Here is a 23,538-nt window from a genome sequence, read left to right on the forward strand (position 1 = left end):
AGTGCCAGCAAATGGGGGCACAGATTTATGAGTCAGCTGCTCAGACAAAGACAGCTATGCTACAAGAGCAGTGACCATGCTCTAATGACATCAAGCCCAGGCTTCTGCAGGAATTAACTACCCAATCCATCTTTTCCAGTTTTTAATCTAATCTCTTCTAAAGACCTGACATTTCACACAAAATGATTTTACTGCATGTCAAGATACAGCTCATAAATATTCCAACATTTTTAAGCTAAAGCGAGTACACTTAAATTGGGGTTTGGTTAACTAGCCCCTACTTAGGTCTCCTGCAGAGCTTCTCCAACATCCGTGAAGGACCAACTTAGTAAATTCACAGTCCATAATGGTCCTATCTACAGTCCTATGTGTTCAGACTGAAGTGTGTCCCACCCAAATTCATATGTTGAAACCCACCTCAAAGGGACTGTATTTGGAGATAGACAGGGTTTACAAGGAGGTAACCAAAGTTAAATGCAGTCACAAGGGTGGGGCCTGATAAACAGAGCTAGCCTCTTGACACAGAAGGGGGCAGTGGGGCGGGGATACTCTCCCCTCTCCATTCTCTCAATGTACTCGAAGAAGAGGCCATGTGAGCACATGGTGAGATGACAGTCACGTGCAAGCTGAAAGGAAATGGCCTCAGAATAAAATTCTACCTTGCTGATGCCTTGAGCTTGGCCTTCCCAGCCTTGAGAACTGTGGGAAATCAATTTCTGTTGTTTAAGCCACGCAGCCTGCAGCACTGAGCTACACAGCCAGAGCAGACTAATCCACACTGCCTACCTTGCACAACACACAGCTCATGGCACGAGCTGAACACTACTCTAATTGACCCGTGCCTCTGTCAACAAGATGAGCTGCAGGGAACTGCAGTGTCAAACTGCCTTGTGTGTGTGCTTAGTCGCTCAGTCATGTCTGACTCTTTGCAACCCTATGGACTGTATAGCCTGCTAGGCTCCTCTATCCATGGGGATTCTCCAGGCAAGAATACTGGAGTGGGTTGCCATGCCCTTCTCTAGGGGATCTTCCCAACCCAGGGATCAAACACAGGTCTCCTGCATTGCAGGCGGATTCTTTATCGTCTGAGCCTTCAAAGTGCCTTAGAAGCTTCTAATGCTTCCCTTCAGTTTCTGTGCTTATCTCACTGTGGAGCAGAAATGAACATTTTGTGGACTCACATCAGTGCTGCAGACCAGTCTGCAGACTGTGCTACAACCAACACTGACTTGGAGTCTTTCTATGATTTTTTATTTTTCATGCAACATTTAGCTTAAACATAGAACTAGGAAAAAAAGGCATAAATTTTAAACACATTTAGAAACCAGATGTATACCTGAGGTGGGGGGACTAACAGAGCAGCTCAGGATTCTATTGTATCATATGCAGGCAAGATCCCTCAAGACACTGCAGAGTGCAGCTTCCTAAAAATGAACAGCACTGAGCCTTGTTTATGATGTCCCTGGAATCCTGTTTCTCTTTAGCTCATCCATCAGTCTCTGTAATCATATCTACAGAGCACATTACAATTTGATTACAAACTCACAGCTGGAGTATTACTTCTTCTTCAATTGAAAATACATATATCAAACCCACAAAACAGACGTTGTCAAGAGACTCCAACTCAGACAGATGAGCAAATTAACTCCCATGATCCTGATGATGAGGTGAGGGCCCCCTGGTTCCAATGCAGAGATGTCTAACTTTCTGATGGCCATTCCAGAGGATCTTCAGTGAAGTCTAATTTATATATTTGGTTTTCATTCCAAACCATTATTGGTTTGTTTTTCCTATAAAGTGCTGTTTGCTTATCTGAATTTCAAAGCCTCAGACAGCTTTCATACCTCAAATGAGAACCATGTTCATCCTTTCTGTTCACACGGAAACAGGCCGGAGATCAAGAGAGATAATCGTGGTCTCAAGCTTGCATCATGCCTTCACAAACACACAGGTGCATGAGATCACAGAATACATATTTTTGGACTTCTGCAAAAAGCTTTGCTAGCTGAACTTGACTCTTTTTTTATATCCAAGAAAAAGAGAATTGAGTGCTACTTTTCTCACTTCTTTTCAGTTCTTACGACTGTAGTAGGACTTGGTGAGGCAGGCCCAATTGGAAGAGAAATTCAAAATGGTAAAGATCCCAACAAATAACCAACGGCAATCTCCTCCTAACAGAGAGGGATACCTGTTCACCTAAATCATCTCCTCATCCTCTGGACACAGAGTTCCTAGCCTCCCAGTGGCCACGCTGTTTCCTAATGGCCGTGGGCAATTTTCACAGCCAGCAGAATGTGAAGAAGTAAAAGCGTGATCCTTCCAAGCCTGGTCCATAAAATCCTCTCTCTTACCATCCTGCAGTTCCCTCCTCCCAGCTCTTACATTTAGGCCATTGGTCCACTTTGAGTTGGTTGTTGTATATGGTGTTAAGTGGGAGACATTCTTTTGTATGTGGATATCCAGCTGACTCAGCACTATTCTTTGACAAGACTGTTCTTTCCCCAATTGACTAATCCTAGCAATCTTGTCAAAAAACAACTGACTATAAATGTGTGGGCTGATTTCTTGACTCTCAATTCTATTTTATATGTATGTATATTATATATGTATATATAGTAGACTATATACGTATATACATCTATATGTATTTTCTCATGACACAGACTTGATTACTTGATTTTAAAGAAAGCTTTGAAATTGTGCTAAGTGTGAGTTCTCCTGCTTTTTTGTTCTTTTTCAAGATTGCTTTGGGTCCCTTGCATTTTCATATGGATTTTAGGATTAATTTCTGCAAATAAATTATCTGAAATATTAATATGGATCATGTTGAATCTATAGATCAACTGGGGAACAGTGCCATCTTCATACTATTAAGTCTTCCATTTTACTCTTCTTTATACTATTGTAAATGGAATTGTGTTCTTAATTCATTTTTGGTTTGTTCATTGCAACTGTATAGGAATACAATTGCACTGCTTTCATATTCTGTAAACTTGTTGAATTAATAAATATAGTAGTTCTAATAGTTTTTTAAGTAGATTCCTTAGGAATTTCTATTTACTAGATCCTGTCATCTGCAGACAGACAGTCTTTACCATTAAGTATGATGTTAGCTGTAGGTTTTACACAGCAGCCCTTTTCAGCTTGCAAAAAGGGATAATTTTTAAAATGCTGCAGTCAAGGCTTTACTAATACTCACAGGGGACTCATGTTTGAGAGCTTAGTCTGGCCAAAAAATGATATACGGGAGAGAACTCATATGCTTATTTCTAGGAAAAATGCAAGTATGAAAATGGATTAGCTGATCAAGATGCCCTTGATACAACTGAGATGCTCCACAACAACCATGAAAAGACACTGAACATCACTAGTCATCAGGGAAATGAAATTCCAAACCACAATGAGACACCACGTCACACCCACTAGGATGGTGGTAGTTAAAAAGAAACAAACAAACAAAAAGGCCATAAAACAAACAGAAAATAAGTGTTGGTGAGGATACAGAGAAACTGGAATCCTCATGCACTGCTGGTAGGAATGTAAAATAGTACAGGTGCTGTGGGAAACAGTTTGGTAGTTCCTCAAAAAATTACACAGAGAATTGCCATATGATCTGCAATTCCACTCCTAAATACTCAAGAGGAACTGAAAGCAGGGACTCAAATACTTCCTTGCTGATGTTCATTGCAGCATTATTTACAATTATGCTAAATAAGCCAGAGGAAAAGGGACAAATAATTATACCAATTCACTTATATGAAATACCTAGAACTGGCAACTTCATAGCAAATAAAGGTGAGGTTAGGGGGGACTGCGTGACCAGGGACTGGGGGGTTACTGCTTACTGGATAGTATTTCTGTTTGGGGTGATTAAAAAAGTTTTGGAAACTTAAAGTGGTGATGGTTGCAGAACACTGTGAATGTAATTAATGTCACTAAGTTGTATACTTAAAATGGTAAATTTTGTGATATATATTTCACCACAAAATATATACACAAAACATATACTTTAAAACTAGGTCCACACATGAAAAGATGCTCAACATCACTCATTATCAGAGAAATGCAAATCAAAACCACAATGAGGTACCATCTCACGCCAGTCAGAATGGCTGTGATCCAAAAGTCTACAAGCAATAAATGCTGGAGAGGGTGTGGAGAAAAGGGAACCCTCTAACATTGTTGGTGGGAATACAAACTAGTACAGCCAAAAACTGGAAATAGAACTGCCTTATGACCCAGCAATCCCACTGCTGGGCATACACACAGAGGAAACCAGAATTGAAAGAGACACGTGTACCCCAATGTTCATCGCAGCACTGTGTATAATAACCAGGACATGGAAGCAACCTAGATGTCCATCAGCAGATGAATGGATAAGAAAGCTGTGGTACATAAACACAATGGAGTATTACTCAGCCATTAAAAAGAATACATTTGAATCAGTTCTAATGAGGTGGATGAAACTGGAGCCTATTATACAGAGTGAAGTAAGCCAGAAAGAAAAACACCAATACAGTATACTAACACATATATATGGAATTTAGAAAGATGGTAACGATAACCCTGTATGCGAGACAGCAAAAGAGACACAGATGTATAGAACAGTCTTTTGGACTCTGGGAGAGGGAGAGGGTGGGATGATTTAGGAGAATGGCATTGAAACATGTATAATATCATATATGAAATGAATCGCCAGTCCAGGTTCGATGCAGGATACAGGATGCTTGGGGCTGGTGCACTGAGATGACCCAGAGGGATGGTACGGGGAGGGAGGTGGGAGGGGGGTTCAGGATGGGGAACATGTGTATACCAGTGGCGGATTCATGTTGATGTATGGCAAAACCAATACAATATTGTAAAGCAATTAACCTCCAATTTAAATAAATTTATATTAAAAAAATAAAAATAAAACTAGGTCCACAGTTATCAGTACACACACACCTGAACCACTTTCAGTACCAATGTTTTTGTTGTTCTTATCTAGGCAAAGCCCTGTGACCTTAACTATGCCACTGCATACAGAGCACAAGCTCCTTTTGTTCAGTATTGCGAGCACTCACTCATGTGCAAGCCAAGAGCTTTCTATGATTCATATGCAACAGGGATGTGTCACACCAGTGACAGGATGATGCCATTCTGCTCTCTCTCCTTACAGGTACTGATGCTGGAAATCTACCTCCATCAAGCAGGGTTCTTATTTGCAAGCCACAAACACCAATTTTGTTTTACTTGGGCAAAGAAAAGATTTGTTAAAAGGCTATTGTGCAGCTCACATACCCTCCAAAAGATCTAAAACACCAGGCATGGCCATCACACAGCAGGAACAATGTTCACGATCACGCATACAGCTTCTCCAGCAAAGGAGCCAGGGCTGCAGCTGCTGGGCACAGACCTAACACCCTTGACAAGAGCCACCACTGCAGTCTCCCTCTCCACAGTGGATTCTGCATGGTCCCTGCCTCAGGGGGTCACTGGCTTCCAGTTCAAAGTCTGGAGTGGCAAGGTTATAACCGACTGAATATAGATCATGGGCTGTGCCCATGCGCTGGAGGAAAAGAGGCCAGGAAGGGAGCACCTGGCACTGTCCACTTCAAGATTGCAAGGGGTCCTCAGCCTCATGAAGTCGGTCGTTCTTTGGACACAGGAGGGAGCCTTAGAAATGAATAATTAAAGAAAATGATATGCTCACTGCACTATGTCTTCAGGCCAACCAATGTGCAAAAGTAACAATTTAGGCTAAATCTGCCTGAAGTGGGTTCTCAGTGGAGGAAGAAGCACTAAAAGTCTCAGGCAAGCAAGAGCTCAGTCCTTTGGAAGAGCCAGGAGGAGCTGAATATGATTAGGGTGTGCAGAGGAGAGCAAGGGGGCAGGGCTGCAAGCTTCTCCATCCTGGGCCTGCAAAACTCAATCTGAACTTGAATCCTAAAGACAGTGGACAGCCAGAGAAGGCTTTCAAGGAGAGAATGAGATCAGATTTGTGTTTCAGAACAAGCATTTGGCAACAGAATGGACTGGAGAGCCCCAAGCCAGGATGCCAGTTAAGAACTTGCTGTAACTCAGGCAAGAAATGGCGAGGACCTGCTCTAAGGCTACGCACAAGGCGATGAGTGGAGGGGATTTTAGTCCAGATGAAATGACTGCTGGACTGACGGGGAGTGAGGGAGAGTCAACTCCACCTTCCAGCTGACAGCAGGTGGATGTGCCAGACAATGCAGTTTTGGAAGCCCACTGGGTGACATTCCACTGGAGGCAGTCTGGGTGTAGAGATGCCCAGGTGGGTGGTCAACAGGGGGTGCTGCAGCGGAAGAAGACTGCTCACCAGGGCCACAGGGAATGCCCAGGGAGTGAGGAGGGACAGGAGAGGAGGAATGGCTGAGTCGTCCAGAGGAGGGGAAGTCCTGGGAGAAGGTAGAAAAGGAACAGCTCAAGAGGTGGGAAGAAAACGTGGAGACCAATCTCTCAGGGCAAAGAATGAATTTCTAGGATGAACTGAGTCATTTATCTCCAATGAGTGCTGTGCTGTGTTTACCACGTTCAGTCATCCTCCTAGGCTATTGTTTAAACAGTTCTCCACACGGGTAACGATGACACTTCAAGTTTCTATAATGGTTGTATGCGTGCGTTTCTAATTAAGAATACATTTTCTACCTAGTTCTGAAGACTTGGGTTCTTGGGGGGAGAAAAAAAAATCCCAAGCAAATTTGAGGAAAGTAGTTCGGTCAAGTTTCTAAGTCAGTGCTCCAACTTCCTTAACCCCACCCTCTTCTGCGTATGTTCTGAGACGTGACTTCAAAGTGGTCATACCAGCAGCTATAGTCCACTGCTTACCACGTTCTAGCCTGGCTGCCGTTCTTCTGGAGTCCAAGAGACCAGGAAGGTCTCCCTAACGTACATCTTTTCTTCTCCAAGAGCCCTGTGTACAGCCCACATGCATCAGTTGGGCCAGGGAAGCAAGCATCAGGGAAAAGGGAACACGGATTCCCCATGCGGGCAATTCACAGACATGGGTTTCTAGCTCATCAAACTGTCCACTGGCCTCCTCCTGCCTGTCACACAAATACTCGAGATTCTGCAGAACCCAAAAACAAATTTAGGATCTTCTGCCAAAACACAGTCCCCTTTTAGCATTGCTTGTCTCAGTGAGTGGTTCTCCAACCAGTATCCAAGCTGGACACCTCTCTGAGTGAGGGGTTCACTCAGAGAACCCCTCTACCCTAACACACTCCACATTCAACACGTCACTGAGGCCTTTGAATACTGCTTCCCACATGTGCCACTCCAGAAGAGCTGCTGCCCACTACGGTCCAGCCTACCTGGAGCCCTGCCTGGCACCCTGCAGTCAGTTTCACTCTTGACCCCCTGAAACCTCTTCCATCTGAGCATGGGTGAGAACCACCCTCTATTCTGCACCTCAGCCATTCTTCATTTATCTCTATGAGCATTTGGCACTTTGTATCCACACTACCTAAGGCTCCAAGAGGCCAAGGACCAAGTCTGACTCTGCTCAGGGGCTGGCACCAGGTGTGTAGGCCCCCAAATCTGCTACGTGAACAGATGTCCCCTCAAGGGACGTGGTCAACACACCCCAGTCAGAGGTCAATGAACCTACCCTCTCTGACACCACAAAGAGCTTTAACCACATTTGCTGAGGAGGAAGTAATGGAAAGAGAGTAGAAGTATTAAGTAAGAAAAAATGTTTTGCTTTCTCTCCACTTTCCAAGTTCTTAAAATAAACCTGTAAATGGCAGAGAAAGGGAGCTGATGCATTTAGGAAGGGCAGGGACCAGGTTTTCAAATTTGCTCCTCTCTTTTCTTCTTCTGTTTGCAATATCAGAATGCCAGCAGTTCATGAGGAATTTAATGGAAACGGTCACTCCAAACCTTGGGTTGTCTGGAAACCACTCCTTTCAAACCCAAGTATCTGCTGCCACTACAATGTGCCAACATCATCTCTGCGCTTTGGATTTATTTAGTTTGTTTGTTTTGCAATGGAGTTATCACTTCTATCTTCAAATGACAACATTCAATATACTCTAGCATAGTCACATAATATACTTAGAAAGCATTATGTTAAAAAAAAATCACTGAAATCAGCACATTTTAGGGAAGTAAAACCAATTGAATGATGAAAACGATGAAGCTTTAAAAAGACTGCCAACTTATCTCTTCAGTTAGGGATATGACTAACATACAGAGTGTAACATTATCTTTCCCATTTTAGACTCACTTTTGGAATTAGCAACCCACTAATTGTCTTGTTCCATCACCAAATCGTTAAATATCTTTATATTTTATTAATCTCTCTAATAAACCACCACTCTGACAATTTCTTTCCTGGATTTAGAGATGTAATGTTGATGATTATTTGTATAAAGCTAGAAACGCGTTCAATGCACGATACTGGATGCTTGGGCTAGTGCACTGGGACGACCCAGAGGGATGGTATGGGGAGGGAGGAGGGAGGAGGGTTCAGGATGGGGAGCACATGTATACCTGTGATGGATTCATTTTGATATTTGGCAAAACTAATACAATTATGAAAAGTTTAAAAATAAAATAAAATTTTAAAAAAATTAAAAAAAAAAAAAAAGCTAGAAACGGCATGTCTAGGGGGCACTGCGGCTCACTGCCAGCCACATGGGAGCGTCATGGTGCAAACCAGCACAGTGATTCCAGAGGATTAATTAACAGGTCGGAGGGAAAAACTGCTAAAAAGAGCCATCGCTGGCAAATGACTTCAACAGACTGAGATAATTGGAAAAGTATACTGAGAGAACATGGCATGCGATGCAATTTACACAAAATGTTAAAAGAGACAAAAATAAATGGCAGCAGACATCAGGGAAGGTGTTGCTGTTGGGTGGTGGTGAGTAGAAAGGGCAAGAAGAGGCTTCTGGGAAAATGCTCAATGTCTTAGGAGTATGTTCACTTCCGGAAACTCATGTAGCTTGCTACTCATAACAAGTATATGTATGTTACATTTTAATAAAAAGTTCCCCAGAATATTCTGAATATTGACTTAAAATATCCTACAAATATTACAGAAGGTGGCATCTACATTCTTATTTCAACCCCACTTTCAGCAGAGGATCTTTAAATTCTCTTAGGGTCTAAAATAATTTCTAACTTGTTTTTATTTTACTTCAACAAGAGTGGAAAAACAGTGTATGTTTATAAAATACATACAGATAATGGATATAACACACACACAGATCATGCTACTTTTTAATGGCTTGGGGAAAAGTTACACAGGATTTAATTCACAAATTTAAGACTGATAAGTGTGGTGAATTTCTGAGAAATTTTTTCACATTTTGTTCAATGACTATATATTTATAAAAATTAAAATTTAAAATGCCCCTTATCCAATTAAACTATTACAATAAGTCCAGCATGCTCCTTATAGATGATATATTAGATATAACCTATTAAAGATAGATATATTAACAGGAATATATTTTGTAGTAATAAGGTACAAATTAGAATAAGTATAATGATAATCGAAATAATATAAAATATTCTGTAAACTAAACATAAAATGAAGTAATCTTTAGTTCATAAATGAATTATCATATATTATGTGTCCAAAAATACCAAACTAAATTTGATTTTTTTAAAAGATGTAAAGTATTATTAGAGAATGCTGGTTTCTCACAAACCAGCATAATGCAGCCACCTAAGTCCAAATCTGTCCATACATTCTCAAAATAATAATAATAATAAATCAGATGAATGAGGAGAGAACAAATGAAACCATCCATTATTCATGCCTGCAATATAACTAGGAGATAGGGGATGCTGTGAACTTCATGATACTTGAAAATAGGGAAAAATCCATATCTAGTAAGGTGTGAAGAGCTCACACCTGTGTGGGAAGGCAAGTCAAGGACTCCAAAAAAAATGTTGAGAGAAATAGAGTTGGAATGGTGCTGGAATAAGATCATCCCCAGAAAAAAAAAAAATTCTACTGTGAGTGAGGAACCACTGAGAACAGGTTTGATCAATGGTTTCCAGGAGAATCACAGGGATGGGGCTTCAAAGTGAACAGAACCAGAAATGTAGTCTTAGGAAGGCACTATTTCTTGGAGAAAGATTACATGGAAGGATCTGGCACCCAGGGAAAATGGTGATTATGGGAAAGAAGAAAGTAAAAATTACAGTCCTTCAGAAACACTTCAGAGCAATGCTTGCACTTCTCACCACAAAGAAGGTACTCATTTTAAAAACAGCATTTTACCAAGAAAAGGAAGCACTCTTCAACCAAGGAACTGAGTACACACTCAAACCTCTTATCCTGGCCAACCAGAACTACTGCTGCTAGCCCAGGGAAATTAATCATTTTCGAAATGAACAAACAGCAGATAATATCTGTATAAAATTACTATAAGAATAAAACAAACAGTGAGTCGTGGTATGTCAGTTTTTCATTTTGTTTCCCTCACAAAATAAAAAAGAAACAAGAGCCAATCAACTAATACAATATTGTAAAGTTTAAAAATAAAATAAAATTAATTAAAAAAAAAAGATGGTGAAATACAGTCAGCCCTCTGTATCCATAGATTATATTTGAAATATGAAATTCCATAAAGTTTCAAAATGCAAATCTTGAATTTGCCAGCAAAAAAAAAACAGCCAATCAACAAACAAAACGTGAACTAGATGAAAATTATAACTTAAATATTTGAATCTAAATAAAATAGTCTTAAACAATTATAAATGTGAAAGAAAACCTCTAAGTAAGAAAATTTGAAACTCAGAATAGAAATATCAAACAAATGAACAAACAGAAAGATACAAAATGAGAGTGACACCCAGTAAACAATTAGCAAAAAAGACAAATGCATCTTAGAAATGGTGATTAAAGTAAAAAAGGGCCCAGGGAGAATGGATAGAAAGGAAAATAGAATAAGGAGCACTGAAGAAAGGCTTAAAAAGCCTATGGGACAAAAATAAAATAGATGTCAGAATGAAAGAAAGTGACCGATATAAAAGACAGGCAAAGAAGATTTCACATAAATGTAACTGGAAAAATAATAGAACACAATATTGAAAATTATTAAAAAAGAAGACAGAAATAAGAGACATGAAATGGCACTGAAACGACCACCATTGTCTGTAATCTGGACTAATCACCTCTGAGAAATATACCTATAAAGTGATTAGATTTTAAAGATAAACTTAAAAAATAATACTAAACTCCTGGGCCTCAAAGCAAAATGACTAGGTCACACACAAAAGGAAAAAAAAATCAGACTGGCATCAGTATTTGATAGCAATAAATCAAAATAATAATGCAGTAGCATTTTCAAGAAACTTTCAGAAATAGTAACCAAAAGATGTTGAATCCAGCCAAGTTGTCCTTCAAATATAAATGCTATAGCAGAATAGTCTTACACATTCAAAAAATTAAACACTCTTCTCAGAATCTTTGGCTACTCAAAGTAGGGTTCATGGCCCACAGCACTGGCATTACCTGGGACTTCGTAAAGAATAAGAATCTAGGCCCCACCTGAGAGGTCCAAATGACTAGTATGCCCAGTATTGTTTCAGAAGCATCATACTAGAGAACAAGGGTCAGAAAAAGAGGTGAATCAGGAAACTCTGCCAAGATAGCTGATGGCAAGCACTGATGGGATTTAACTGCTTAACCATGGACTAAAATAATATATATGTAATTGCTGAATATTCTGACAAAGTAGGAACAATATAACTGAAATAATGCTAGTATAAAGAAGAATACACTAACAGTCAAACAGATAATACATAATCAAAGGATGTTACTTAAAATCAACAAACCAAACAGTAGAAATCTAAGTAAAGGCAAAGAGAATTAAGGACGTTATAGGAGGTAAAACTATAAAGCTGTAAGAGAAATCTTTCTAAATACCTCCCATGAAAAATGAAAGTAAGGAAACAGATGATATAGAGAAAGAAACACAGTAAATATAACATAACATAATACCATATATATGTAAGTAAAATAACATGACCATGTTGAGACCAAACATACCATGCATCTCAATTAATGCAAATAGACTGAATTAAAAGCAAAGCAATAGACCAATTAAAAGCAAAATATTTCAAACTTCCTTGCAAACGAAAACCCAATTCGAGGCTGTATATAAGAGACATACCTAAATCAATGTAATTCAGGAAGGCTAAAAATGAAATAGACTAGATAAACTGGAAATCTTAAGAAAATAGGGTATACAATTTGAATATCAGACAAAGTAGAATTTAGGTCAAAAATTACTATAAGTTACAAAGAAATATTTCTATGATAGTAAAGGTCACAATTCAAAATGAAAACACAGCAGTTATAAATCTCAGTGTACCAAATAGCACGGGACTACATTCATAAACCAGAAACTATAGCAGACGCTTTGTAACAGGAACATACTACTTAAGAGAACACTTTGACAACACTCTTGAACCAAGAAAAGTGGACAAAGGGTAAGTAATAGTATAGGAGATCTAAATAATATGTTCAACAGAGTGGAGTTTTTGGAAAAATAGACAAGATATTGATAATTTTACATACATACTAAGAGAGACTATATCTTTTTCTCAAGCACACATGGAACATTCAAAAATCATGGTGGTAGGTTAGGTCATAGAAAAAGTCTCAAACTCAAGTAGCACGGAGGTTTCTAAAAGATAAAATCTGAATATTCTTTTAATTAAAACCTAAATGTGCAATACTACTAATAAACTCTAGGCAAAAAGATTTTTTAATCTTTTAATATTTTAAAAATAATAAATTTTCAGTCACAAATATGGGTGCTCTGTTTACTTCAGCCACATGCTGTTTAACTAATATTCAACTATTTTGAAGACAAAATGATAGATTCTCAAGAATCAACAAACATTTTTAAAGCAAGTGCCACTTTACTTTGGAAAATATTTTTAACATTTTTTTAAAATTATAAATCCTATCTTAATCTTTGCTCAAAGAATACACCAAGGTCTACTTTATTGTAATCTTAGATCTGTAAATTATTCCATATTTTCCAAACTGCTTTATGAGGATGAAGGTAAAATAAGGGTCTGTCCATGACTCATAAAAAATCTCTATCTTCAGATGTCTGTGGCAGAGTTTTTTCTTGCATAAATATTTTAAAATAAAAATGTTAACATTTTATATTTCTGCTTTGTAATTGCTATAAAAATATACACTATATAGGTCTCAAAAATAAAAATGTGTGATCTCACAATACTATTTTTTATTGTAGTTAATTAAAAAATATTAATGAGAGAGCCTACAGCACTATCACAAGTCCAGTGATGTTCTGCTCAATAAACAGAAATCCTCATTACTGAGAGTCACCACAGATATGTCTCTAGCTAGAAACCCACTGATTCATTTGGCAGCCCCCTAGGTGACATCAACTGTATCTTGCCAACCAGAAAAGTAGAATCACCAACAGCTATAGGATGAAAGTCTCAAATACTCCCAAAGATACTGACAATGCAAAGGTCTAAGAGTCCTAGGGATGAGGACTCAGTCTTTCTAAATAAACAGGCAATAAATGGCAACTGATGCTTTAATGACTGCAAATGCTTTTTCCTTAACTTAAACTTTGCATATAAATTTTCAAAATTTGTATTATGTTTAAAATAGCTCAAAATTTTTCCTAAGGATTTAGGGGGAAAATTTGAGCAGCCATCATCACTGATATGCTATTCTCACTCAGTTTGGAACTGATTTTCTACTAAATGTGAAAATACAGGCTGGTGTTTCTATGGAGAGAAGGGTAGGTAGAACTGAGAAATAGTCTAACTAGGTCCTTGGAAATCCCAATGTTTATAATAGTCATGCAACAGTTCATAGAGTATAAATCTGATTCCTTAATTAATGACATCCACAGTTATATCTCTACTTGCAAGAATACATAAAATTCTTTAAACAAAGGTATTTTGTTTTTAAATTTTACTTTTATGCCATATAATAAAATTGACTTTTTTAGCATACAGTTTCATGAATTTTAACACGTGCATAGATTTATGTAAACCACCACCATAATCAGGGTACAGATCAGCTCCATCACCCTCAGAAATCCCTCAAGCTTTATCTTCATAGTCACACAAGGCAAAATTAATTTAATTCACATTATTTTAATGTTTTCTTCCCCACAAAAGAATAAAACAAAACAATCTCTCTGAAACATCTGGGAATCCCTGACCCAAAAAACACAGTGATAAGGAAAGGTTTACATGTGTTCAGGTCTTTTTTCAGTCCTCATGAAAAGAATTCACAAAATGTATATGCCCTGCTCTAGAGGCACTGCTCTCTGATTAGGAACTTAGTGGTCCTTGTTCCACAACAGACAGACGTTCTCTGTTCTATCTTCGTGGCCTGTGGCTAAAACAGAGCCCCATCAAGAAGGGGTTTATTACACCTCTGCTTGCTCCCAGCCCCAACACTCAGCTCAATACCTCAGGGAAACAGGTGAAGAACAGTTGAATAAGGAAAAGGCCTGAAATAGGGGGATGCCAGCAGAAAAGGGGTGGCTATACATTCCAGAGGATACAAATAAGAAATGAAGGGTAGAAGAAAGCTGAGAAATAGTAGGGGTGAGGAAGAAAGAGGAACACAGTAGAAAATGAGACTAAAAAGGGGGTTGAAAACTCAGAAGGTTAAGGCAAGTTCATTCAAAGAACTGGATCACTGAGGTTCTAAGTCACCCCACTCTCAAACGCTCTCTCCTGAGGAAAAATTATTTGAGGTAGGATTTCTAGGTCAAAGAGTATACCTATCTCACATTTGTTTAAAAGTCATGAAGCTTATTTACAGAAAGAAAAACCCTCAAAAACTCCCTAATCTAGTGCATTTTTGTTGAAATATACTGATTCTTTCCTCATAGTTGCACAATGATCTATTTGAAATTCATTCTTATTTTTAAAATGATAAAAAATGCACAAACCACATAGATGCTCCTTTGCTTTGGCCCCAATCCAATCCTGGCACTATCCTTGGCAAAAACCAGGTCAAAATATTTGTTATTAATAATCAGTTTTTGCTGTTTCTCAACTGTAGGTGAAACTGATCTGAACCTGAAATAACAAGCACGTCAGTCATGGGCCTTCAGCCTGTCATGTCCTCGTGAGGCAAGGATTTCTACTATCCTGAAAAGGTCAACACTGCTTTGTAAAATACCACTCAAATCATGAATTCTAAAGTTCAATAACATTGGCTGTCCTCTTACATATGCACTCCTTTATACAAAAAAAATTTTTAAATACCAATAGCATTCTTAGTTGTACTAAACAACTAGGTGTAAAACAAACTCATTAACTTCTGCTCATGAATCCTTATTCTTACATACGTATTTGTTTATCTGAATATTAAATATTCCTCGAAGCCTATATAGAAACCTACCACACTGGCTGCCCCCATGAAAGAGAATTTGTGGATTGGGAGAAAGAGGTAGGATTTTTTTTCACTGTGCTTTTTACCTTACACGTTCTGAATCTTACATATGCATTTCTATTCAAAGAATAAACACCAACAATTTTAAATAAAGATCATTACTTCTGTAAGAAAATGGCTTTGTAGTTTCCACACTGCCAGCTAACAGAAGTGAAATCATAACAATAGATACTGTCAGGTATCAAGCCACATGGAAGATGAGCCCAGCTGCTACCGTCCAAACAAAAGATGCATATGAGAGACAACGCCTTCTCCAAAAAACTGATTAGAAGTTATACAAATATGGAGAAGGAAATGGCAACCCACTCCAGTATTTTTGCATGGGAAATACTATGGACAGAGGAGCCTGGAGGGCTACAGTCCACAGGGTTAAAAACTAAACAACTTAGCAACTAAACAACAATCTAATAATATTAAGTAGAAATGTTTTATTTCCTTATAAATCAAAATATAATAGATAATTTGACTCATTAATAAGAATTCAAAAAAAATTTTTTTAAGTTATACAAAAAGAGCATAGAAGGAATGCTTGGAGCTGGTTCTTTCTCTCAAAAGTAGCAATGCCCAACTGAATACCTTCTGCTGTTTTCAAAATTCTGTTCACTTGTGTGTGTGTGTGTGTGTGTGTGCGCACACACGCGTGCACGCACACAACAGGACAACGCAGCTGAGGTCATAAACAGCACAGTCTCTAAAGAGTATAATCCCCTAACCCAGACAACCCTCCAGACGATTCCAACATGCAGAGCCAAATGACGGAAGTGACCCCTTTGCAGGACAATCCTCCACCCCTCCCCATCGTCCCAGGATCCACCCGGAAACGGACATCAAAAGAGCAGGACTCTGGAACACCAGAGCTCCAGAGTCAAGAATGGGAGCAACAAAATGGGCACTGTTCCTCCTCAGAAGCACGAACATTATCCGAATCCAATAACTCTTAGAAAGGAAAGAATGAAGTATTCAACTGCCGTGCTGCAAAACCAAAACAGATCAGGGCACTGTTTCTAGTCCACAAGGAGAGAAGGACTTGCTCCAGAAGGCAAATCAACTGTCAGTAGCACACTTTGAGCTCGACTGACAGTTTTTCCATAGCTAGACACTTTCAAGGAAGGAAGCAGCCTGCTGACTTACATTTTGGTATGAGCTCCTATCCATCTTTCTGCAAACTACTAACCCACAGTTCTCAGACCAGCCCAGTGTGAGTACCACATGGAGTATTATCACTGTAAACCACGATGAGTACAAAGGACAGGAAGTCTTAGTGATACATGGACCACAACAACAGAGAGAAAAAGCCTGAAAATCCAATACCATTTGTTTCAGCTAATGTGTGAATTAATAACTATGGTATCAGTTGACAAAGGCTTGACAAAGTTCCTTCCCAAAGACTTTAGATTAGAAACCTTTTCTTTCTCCCCAAAGAATAAACAAACAGGGCTTGGCACCGTAGTCATAAAAAGTCACTGAACCTTATTTTAAAGCGCAAAAACTACAAGATAAGCACTCAATAAATATCTGTTACCTAACTGATCAATCAGCTTTCAACTGGACCATAGTCACATACTATTTAGTCTTTTATATTTTAAAAACTGTTCTACAGGCTAAATCTCTTGGCTCAGAATATTTTATAGGCTATTTAAAAAGTCCTCAGAAAAACTAAACTCAGGAGTAAATTTAATATTCTTTTTTTTTTTCAGAGACAGCACAATAGCTCAGTTTTCTGCAGTTAACATATTCTGAGTTGTTTAAAACATTTTTAGTTTGAAATTACTTATTTAAAAACTACCAAATGCTAACTTGATGGTTTTCAGTGACTCAACTAACATTGATCTTGATCCCTCACTGAACCCTTCCCACTGTGCCGCTTCCTATTTGTCCTAGAATCCTGCTGATTCTAGAAGCACATGAAGGGTACCTTATGCCTCTTAAAGGCTTAACAGCAGTGCATATCACTTTCCACACAATTATTTGCATTTCTGTACATGACCTCCATGCAGAAAAGAGAGTCTGAATACAATAAAATGTATTTATTTTTTGTTATTATTCTTTGTGTTTTTGGCATGACCAGTGAATTCTCCAAAGTCTGAGAATTGTGGCTCACCTCCTTCATTTCCTCTCACAAGCAAAACAATACTCAAGGTGAACAGCTCCTTTTGTGTTGAAACAAAGTCATGAGGGCTCAAAAAGGAAAAGCCAAAGAGGCCTACTTTTCTCATTCCTTTTATTATTATTGCACTGTCTCTAAAAATTCAGCTATAAAATGTCACTTGGAGTTTGAAGAGAGCCACTTGATAAAATCAAGTGATAGGTAAAATTTTAGATTAACTGGTATTAGGTTGTTTCATTCTTAATTTTGGAAAAAAAGTATTTCTTTCATCTTGTAGAGGACTGGGTTAAGTAAACAAATTCTGAGCCACAGACAAAAGGTTTCCCAAAGCATGTTTTTCAATATTTTCATACATTTTAAATTTTATCTTTTTAATATATGTAGAGTAAAAATCACTCATTTGGGGGGACAGCTCTTTAAGTTTTAACAAATGCACTGAGCTGTGAGACCATTATCATAATCAGGATAAAGAACAATTCCATCACTCCAAAAAATGCCCCTTGTGCTATATACCTCTGTAGTCAAATATACACCTTACTTCTAATCCCTGACAATCACTTTCAGTAAATTTTCATGTTCGAATTGAGACAGGGTGCAAATCTATGCGACAACTTTAACCACACAGGGAAGACAATGCAATGAGCTCTCCCCACAGTCCTGCTCCTCTGTCCTTCCTGAGCCCTCAGTGGAAGAATAGCACTGACCCAAATGAAAGCTGCTCTTTTTCCCTGTGGTTCCTTTTCTACAACTGACTGTGAAAGACTATTAATAAATTTTATTCTTTCTGCTCCAATCCCATCACCTTTCTGATGTGAAATACTCGAGTTCCTTGTGCACCAATGACCATATCATAGACTTAATTATTAGCACAGGTGGTAACCAATTAGTTTTCCTCTGAAGTAGAAAGGATAAGGCGAGTGCTACAGCCTTCATGCCCATGTGGAAATGGTTCTCGCCGGGGCCCACTGACACCAGCACAGGGATAATCATCTGTCTCTGTTCCGCAGCTCACCCTCCACCCCGTGCTCAAGCTGCCAGAGAAACTTGATCTTTAGGCTGAGAACTGTTGTATCTTATTTTAAAGAAATACATACACACGTGTGTGTGCATGCATCCATATGTATATATGAATATGTATATGCAAAACACAGCATTTACATTTTTTCAATTGGCATAGAAGAGTTTTTAACTAAAATTTGTAAGGTAAAAAGACATTTTCTTACAAAGTCATCAACATTCAAAATCTTTCTTTCCCTTCCTTTCATGGTTCTTAACCATCTTTGTAAATAGTCCATTTTTAGTAACATTTATAACATAATGGGATTGGGAACACATTTTATTAACTAGGAAGAAATTACAGCAGTAATATTAACGTCTTACATTTATAAGCACCTTGGAGTCTATAAAAACACTCTCACTGAGTGTCTAATTTAATCAGTCTTTACCACATGGCCCCTTGGGGGAGATACAAAAGACACTAAAGCCCCTCTGAACCTTTTAGGCTAAAGACCAAACGGAGGAAGGGAGGAGGAAAACAGAAGTAACAGCAATATAAAACAACACTGCAACATATCAAAATAACTACAAAAATCAGGAACTGGTAAAATTGGTATCATTTCACCAAATCCAATTAATGTATCAATTTCTATGACACTAAAAAAAATAATATTCAAGCCTGGTTCAATCTTTAATACAGAATTCCAGTGCAAAGAAACAGTGAAGCGTTTCTCGAAGTGAGATTTGACCTAGATGACTAACATTTTGGGTTTGAGTACTGCTTACATGGGAAAACTTTTCTAAAGAAAAGGGATGATTAAGTAGGGTTTGGATGCTGAGAAGAGCTCCCCTGGTGGCTTAGTGGTAGAGAATACGCCTGCAGTGCAGGAGACGTGGATTTGATTCCTGGGTGGGAAGGTCCCCTGGAGGAGGAAATGGGAACCCACTCCAGTATTCCTACTTGGGAAATCCCATGGACAGAGGAGCCTGGCAAGCTACAGTCCATGGGGTCTCAAAAGAGTTGGACACAGGTTAGCAGCTAACCAACAACAACAGATGCTGAGAAACATGAATGTCAAGGCACTGTTTTCATTGAGGGGAAAAGCAAGAAGATAAGCATCAAAAATGACGACTTAAGTGCTCTGTTAAGTGCTCTGCCTGTGAGTCGAGATCTCATTTCAGAGCAGGAGCGTGGTTTCTCTTCTATGTATCAATACTTTCAGTGTAGACCAGAAACAGCAGGTTAAATGGAAGTCAAACAGTAACTTATATGAAAGCACAGGCAGAAAGCTTGAAGATCGGGTCCTTAAGAACAACTGTTCCGACACCTTTCTGTTCCTGACAGAAGAAATAAACTACCAGGATGCAAGCATAAAGCACTGGGACCTAACCAACAGGACCACAGGAACCAAAAACACAAGGTGGATTGGAAGATAATGGAAAGAGGATGTGGCAGACTCCAGCTCCTCTTTGGACCTTTGCGGAAAGAGCAGAGAAACCTGGAGGCTGCAGAGACAGAGGAGGGTGTGGGTATGGTCCAGGCCGGAGGACAACCAAAGCTGTCTACATCCACAAGGCCAGGCTTCTGAGGCATGAACCCACTTCACCCCCTTCATACTTCCATGAAGCAGCTACCCCCTCATAAGGAAAGGAGCAGAGACACGGTACGTTCAATTCTCAACCTATTCATTTTCATGTATCATTGGGAATGGCCAGGTAGAGTTGACATTAACGAGGGGAAATGACTATTGTGGTTCTGCCTCTGAGCATATGAAAAAGGACCAATTTGTAATGAAATGTACATGCAATGTGAAGTCTTCCTAATGAGCTCTGAGCCCTCCATCCAATTCTCCACCCATTACCCCTCATCATCCCAGTCATGCTCTTCACTCTAAGCAAACGCACATGGTCTGTGACGGCACCATTCCCCTATCACTCCTGCCTCAGGAGCTGCCCCAGTGGCCCACTCTTCCTTCATAGCGGTCCCCTGCCATACAAGGCCTCCCCAGATGAACTCCCCTTGGATTGGCTCTTCCCAACATCCCATCTGATACTATAAAGAGTGGAGATTTCTTACACTCTTAAAATCTACTTTCAATTTTCTGAAGCACAACTTGCTGGCCATCTTAGGGGGAAAAAATAAAGCCCAAATGCTTTCTTATCTCCCCATTCTCCAAAGAATAAAATAGAAAAGCAGAGAAAGGAGGTGGATTTGACTCTGAATTGGCTTATGTATCTGAAAGGGAAGTCTGCTGTCGTGTAAGGAGGTGGTTGGCAGATAAAGCCACGAGGAAGCCAATGAACTGAGCAGGTCTGTGGCTGGGGGTGGGGAGCACAGGCTGGGATGTAATAGGAGATACCTGAGGGAACAGGTAATTGACAGGAGGCTCTGAAAGCACTTAGAGGGGACCAGAGTGACAGTTCTCAAAGATGAATAACCCAAGTCATTTTCTTTATCTGTGGATATATTAAGTATTTGCATTTGAATATACAGGGCATTTTCCAATTTCACTTTAAAGAAAATAATGTAGCTAGACTTTGAAATTATGACTTAACAGAGTACAGAAACTGTTGAGTTTTCTAATTCTTAATCCTTGCAAAATTCTTTTTCTGAAAACAGCTCCATTCTGAGTAAAAACTGATCTCTTTCAGAGGTGTGAGACCTGCCTTTTCCTAAACTTGCCAGGTAAGAAACAGGTTAGGTTACCAGTGTTAATATCTTAAAAGAATGCAAAGCAATTTACAAACATCAACTGAACATCAACAAAGTCATATTTAAACGAATTATGTACTAACATTCAATTTGGAAGGCACTGGGTCCTTCAACAAAACAAATATTTCCCATTAACTGACAAACTTAAAGGTCAGGCCACTAATCCCATATTCTCCAAGGACAGAAGCTCTTTTAGGCTGTTCACCTAGGTCAAAATTCCTCAGCTAATACAAATAGTCAAAATATGGATCTATTAAAAATGCCAACCGTTAATGTTAGATTTTAGCAAAAATTTAAATGTACATTTATTTGCAAATCTTTTAATGTGGAGCCAAGGCCTTTTCTTTGAGGAGGATCCAGTGATGGAGTTTGTTATGGTCTTCTAGGCATAAATAACACCCATGAGACAATGACAAAGATTCCCAGGTTTGTTTTCTTTCAAGAAGAGTAAAAATTTTAAGACACTCGTAAAGCAGTATGAAAACAGAATCTGGAAGCTGCCTACATTTTTATGATTTTCCCTAATCTTTTATAATTGACTCATCTTTATCCAATCTGATAGTCATTTGTCTTCATGGAGTCTTTCCAAAGGTTTTCATGAAAATGATGGCTCTCTCTATTTTAGCACACACATTTCATCAGTTTTCATTCCATTTAATTAATTTATGCCAATCACAGTTGCGAGAATACCACACATAAACAGAGTTGGGAACTAAATGCCTCTTGGTGAGTACTTCACTCAGTGAGTGGACATCCTTCCCACGGACCCCCACCAGCAGGCTGGGAGAGTCTATGCCAGTGGGAGGACTGTCAGGAGGGGATGGGAAGAGATGGTTCACAAGGGGGAAGTTAGGAAAGTGGCCTTCTACTTACTGCACTGTGATTTAGCTCTTGGAGGATTCTATCTGAGCAATTCTAAAGCCAGGACTATATCTTGGTATGTGAGTGTGTGTTAGTCACTTAGTCGTGTCCGACTCTTTGCGATCCCAGGGACTGCAGCCCGCCAGGCTCCTCTCTCCATGGAATTCTCCAGGCAAGAATACTGGAGTGGGTAGCCACTCCCTTCACCAGGAGATCTTCCTGACCTAGGGATCGAACCCAGGTCTCCCACATTGCAGGCAGATTCTTTACCATTTGAGCCACCTTGATAATGCCTGCCATATTATAAGCACACAATAATTAATATATCCAATAAAAGAATTTACTTTGACTATCTTTAATTATTCCCACACTGTTAAGAGAACACAGACCAATGTTTCATTTTGATAATACTGAAGAGGGGGACAGTGCAGTAAAAGACCAGAAAATTACCAAGATTATATGAAGCAAAAGGAAGAAGGAAAACCCCCAGTTCAATAATTTCATCCCAAAGGATTCTAACCCAAAGGTCAAAAACCTTTACCTTCCCAGGAGCCCAACACATGCTCTGACACTGGGAAGTGGAGATCAGATGAAGAGTTGGTTGCGGGTTCCTTCCTAGGCAAGTTTTTAAACTGAAATCGAAAAATTTAATCATACCTTTCATCCAGGTGAAGAGATTGTTATGGGAACAGTTATTTTCCTCTGAGACAACAATAACAACAAATATGAATGCTTAATCTTGCCAAGCACTGTGGTAAGCACACCAAGTGCATTTACTCATTTGTCAGCATAACAATTGTACTGAATTGTTCAAATTCATTCAAAGACACGTAACTTGTCAAACTGGAGTCAGGATTTGAATCCAGAGCCTATGTTCTTAACCACTGTACCATAAAGAAAAGTCAGTTCACCTTTTCTTATAAATAACATAATTTTAATATTTTGCCCAGGGATTTTGTTCGTGTATTTCCCAAATGTACAGCAAAATCTTTCATTAAAAAGTTGATGTTAGGGACTCCCCTGGTGGCCCATGGATAAGAATCTGCCTTGCAATGCAGAGGACACGCATTTGAGCTCTGGTTGAAGAACTAAGATCCCACATGTCACAGAGCAACTAAGCCCATGCACCCCCACTACTGAGCTAGGGTGCTTCAACTAGGAAGTCTGAGGGCTGCAAAGAAAGATGCTGCATGACAGAATGAGGATCCTGCATGCAGCAATTAAGACCTGATAAAGATAACAAAAGTTTTATTCTGCTAATGCAGAGATGGTTAGAACTGCAGTTCATATCCCCTGAGCCTTTACCAGGTGCCCAGCTCTGTGTTTGGCATTTCACATGCACAATATCTTGCCTTGTAAAGGTGATAACAAGACCTGCGTTATGTTCAGCACCTGCTCCATGCCAGACGCTTCTGATCAGGGATACAC

The 23,538-nt window shown here is 39.1% G+C and overlaps 1 protein-coding gene across 24 annotated transcripts in view; it reads right to left on the reverse strand.

Annotated features, from left to right (window-relative positions):
• ANO10 (anoctamin 10) overlaps positions 1-23,538 on the reverse strand; it is a 268,016-nt gene that overhangs the window by 130,140 nt on the left and 114,338 nt on the right. Inside the window, exon 12 of one of the 24 annotated variants that reach the window (XM_086366283.1) lies at positions 1-23,538. This exon is cut by the window's left edge and continues 40,779 nt beyond it; it is cut by the window's right edge and continues 6,470 nt beyond it. The exons of the other annotated variants lie outside the window; for them this stretch is intronic. The gene's annotated coding sequence lies outside the window, so the exon portion shown is untranslated. 24 annotated transcript variants of the gene reach the window in all.

This window comes from Bos grunniens, chromosome 22 (genome assembly GCF_055505025.1).
Source record: "Bos grunniens cultivar Pamir isolate PY7600 chromosome 22, Bosgru_T2T1.0, whole genome shotgun sequence".
Classification (NCBI taxonomy): Eukaryota; Metazoa; Chordata; class Mammalia; order Artiodactyla; family Bovidae; genus Bos; species Bos grunniens.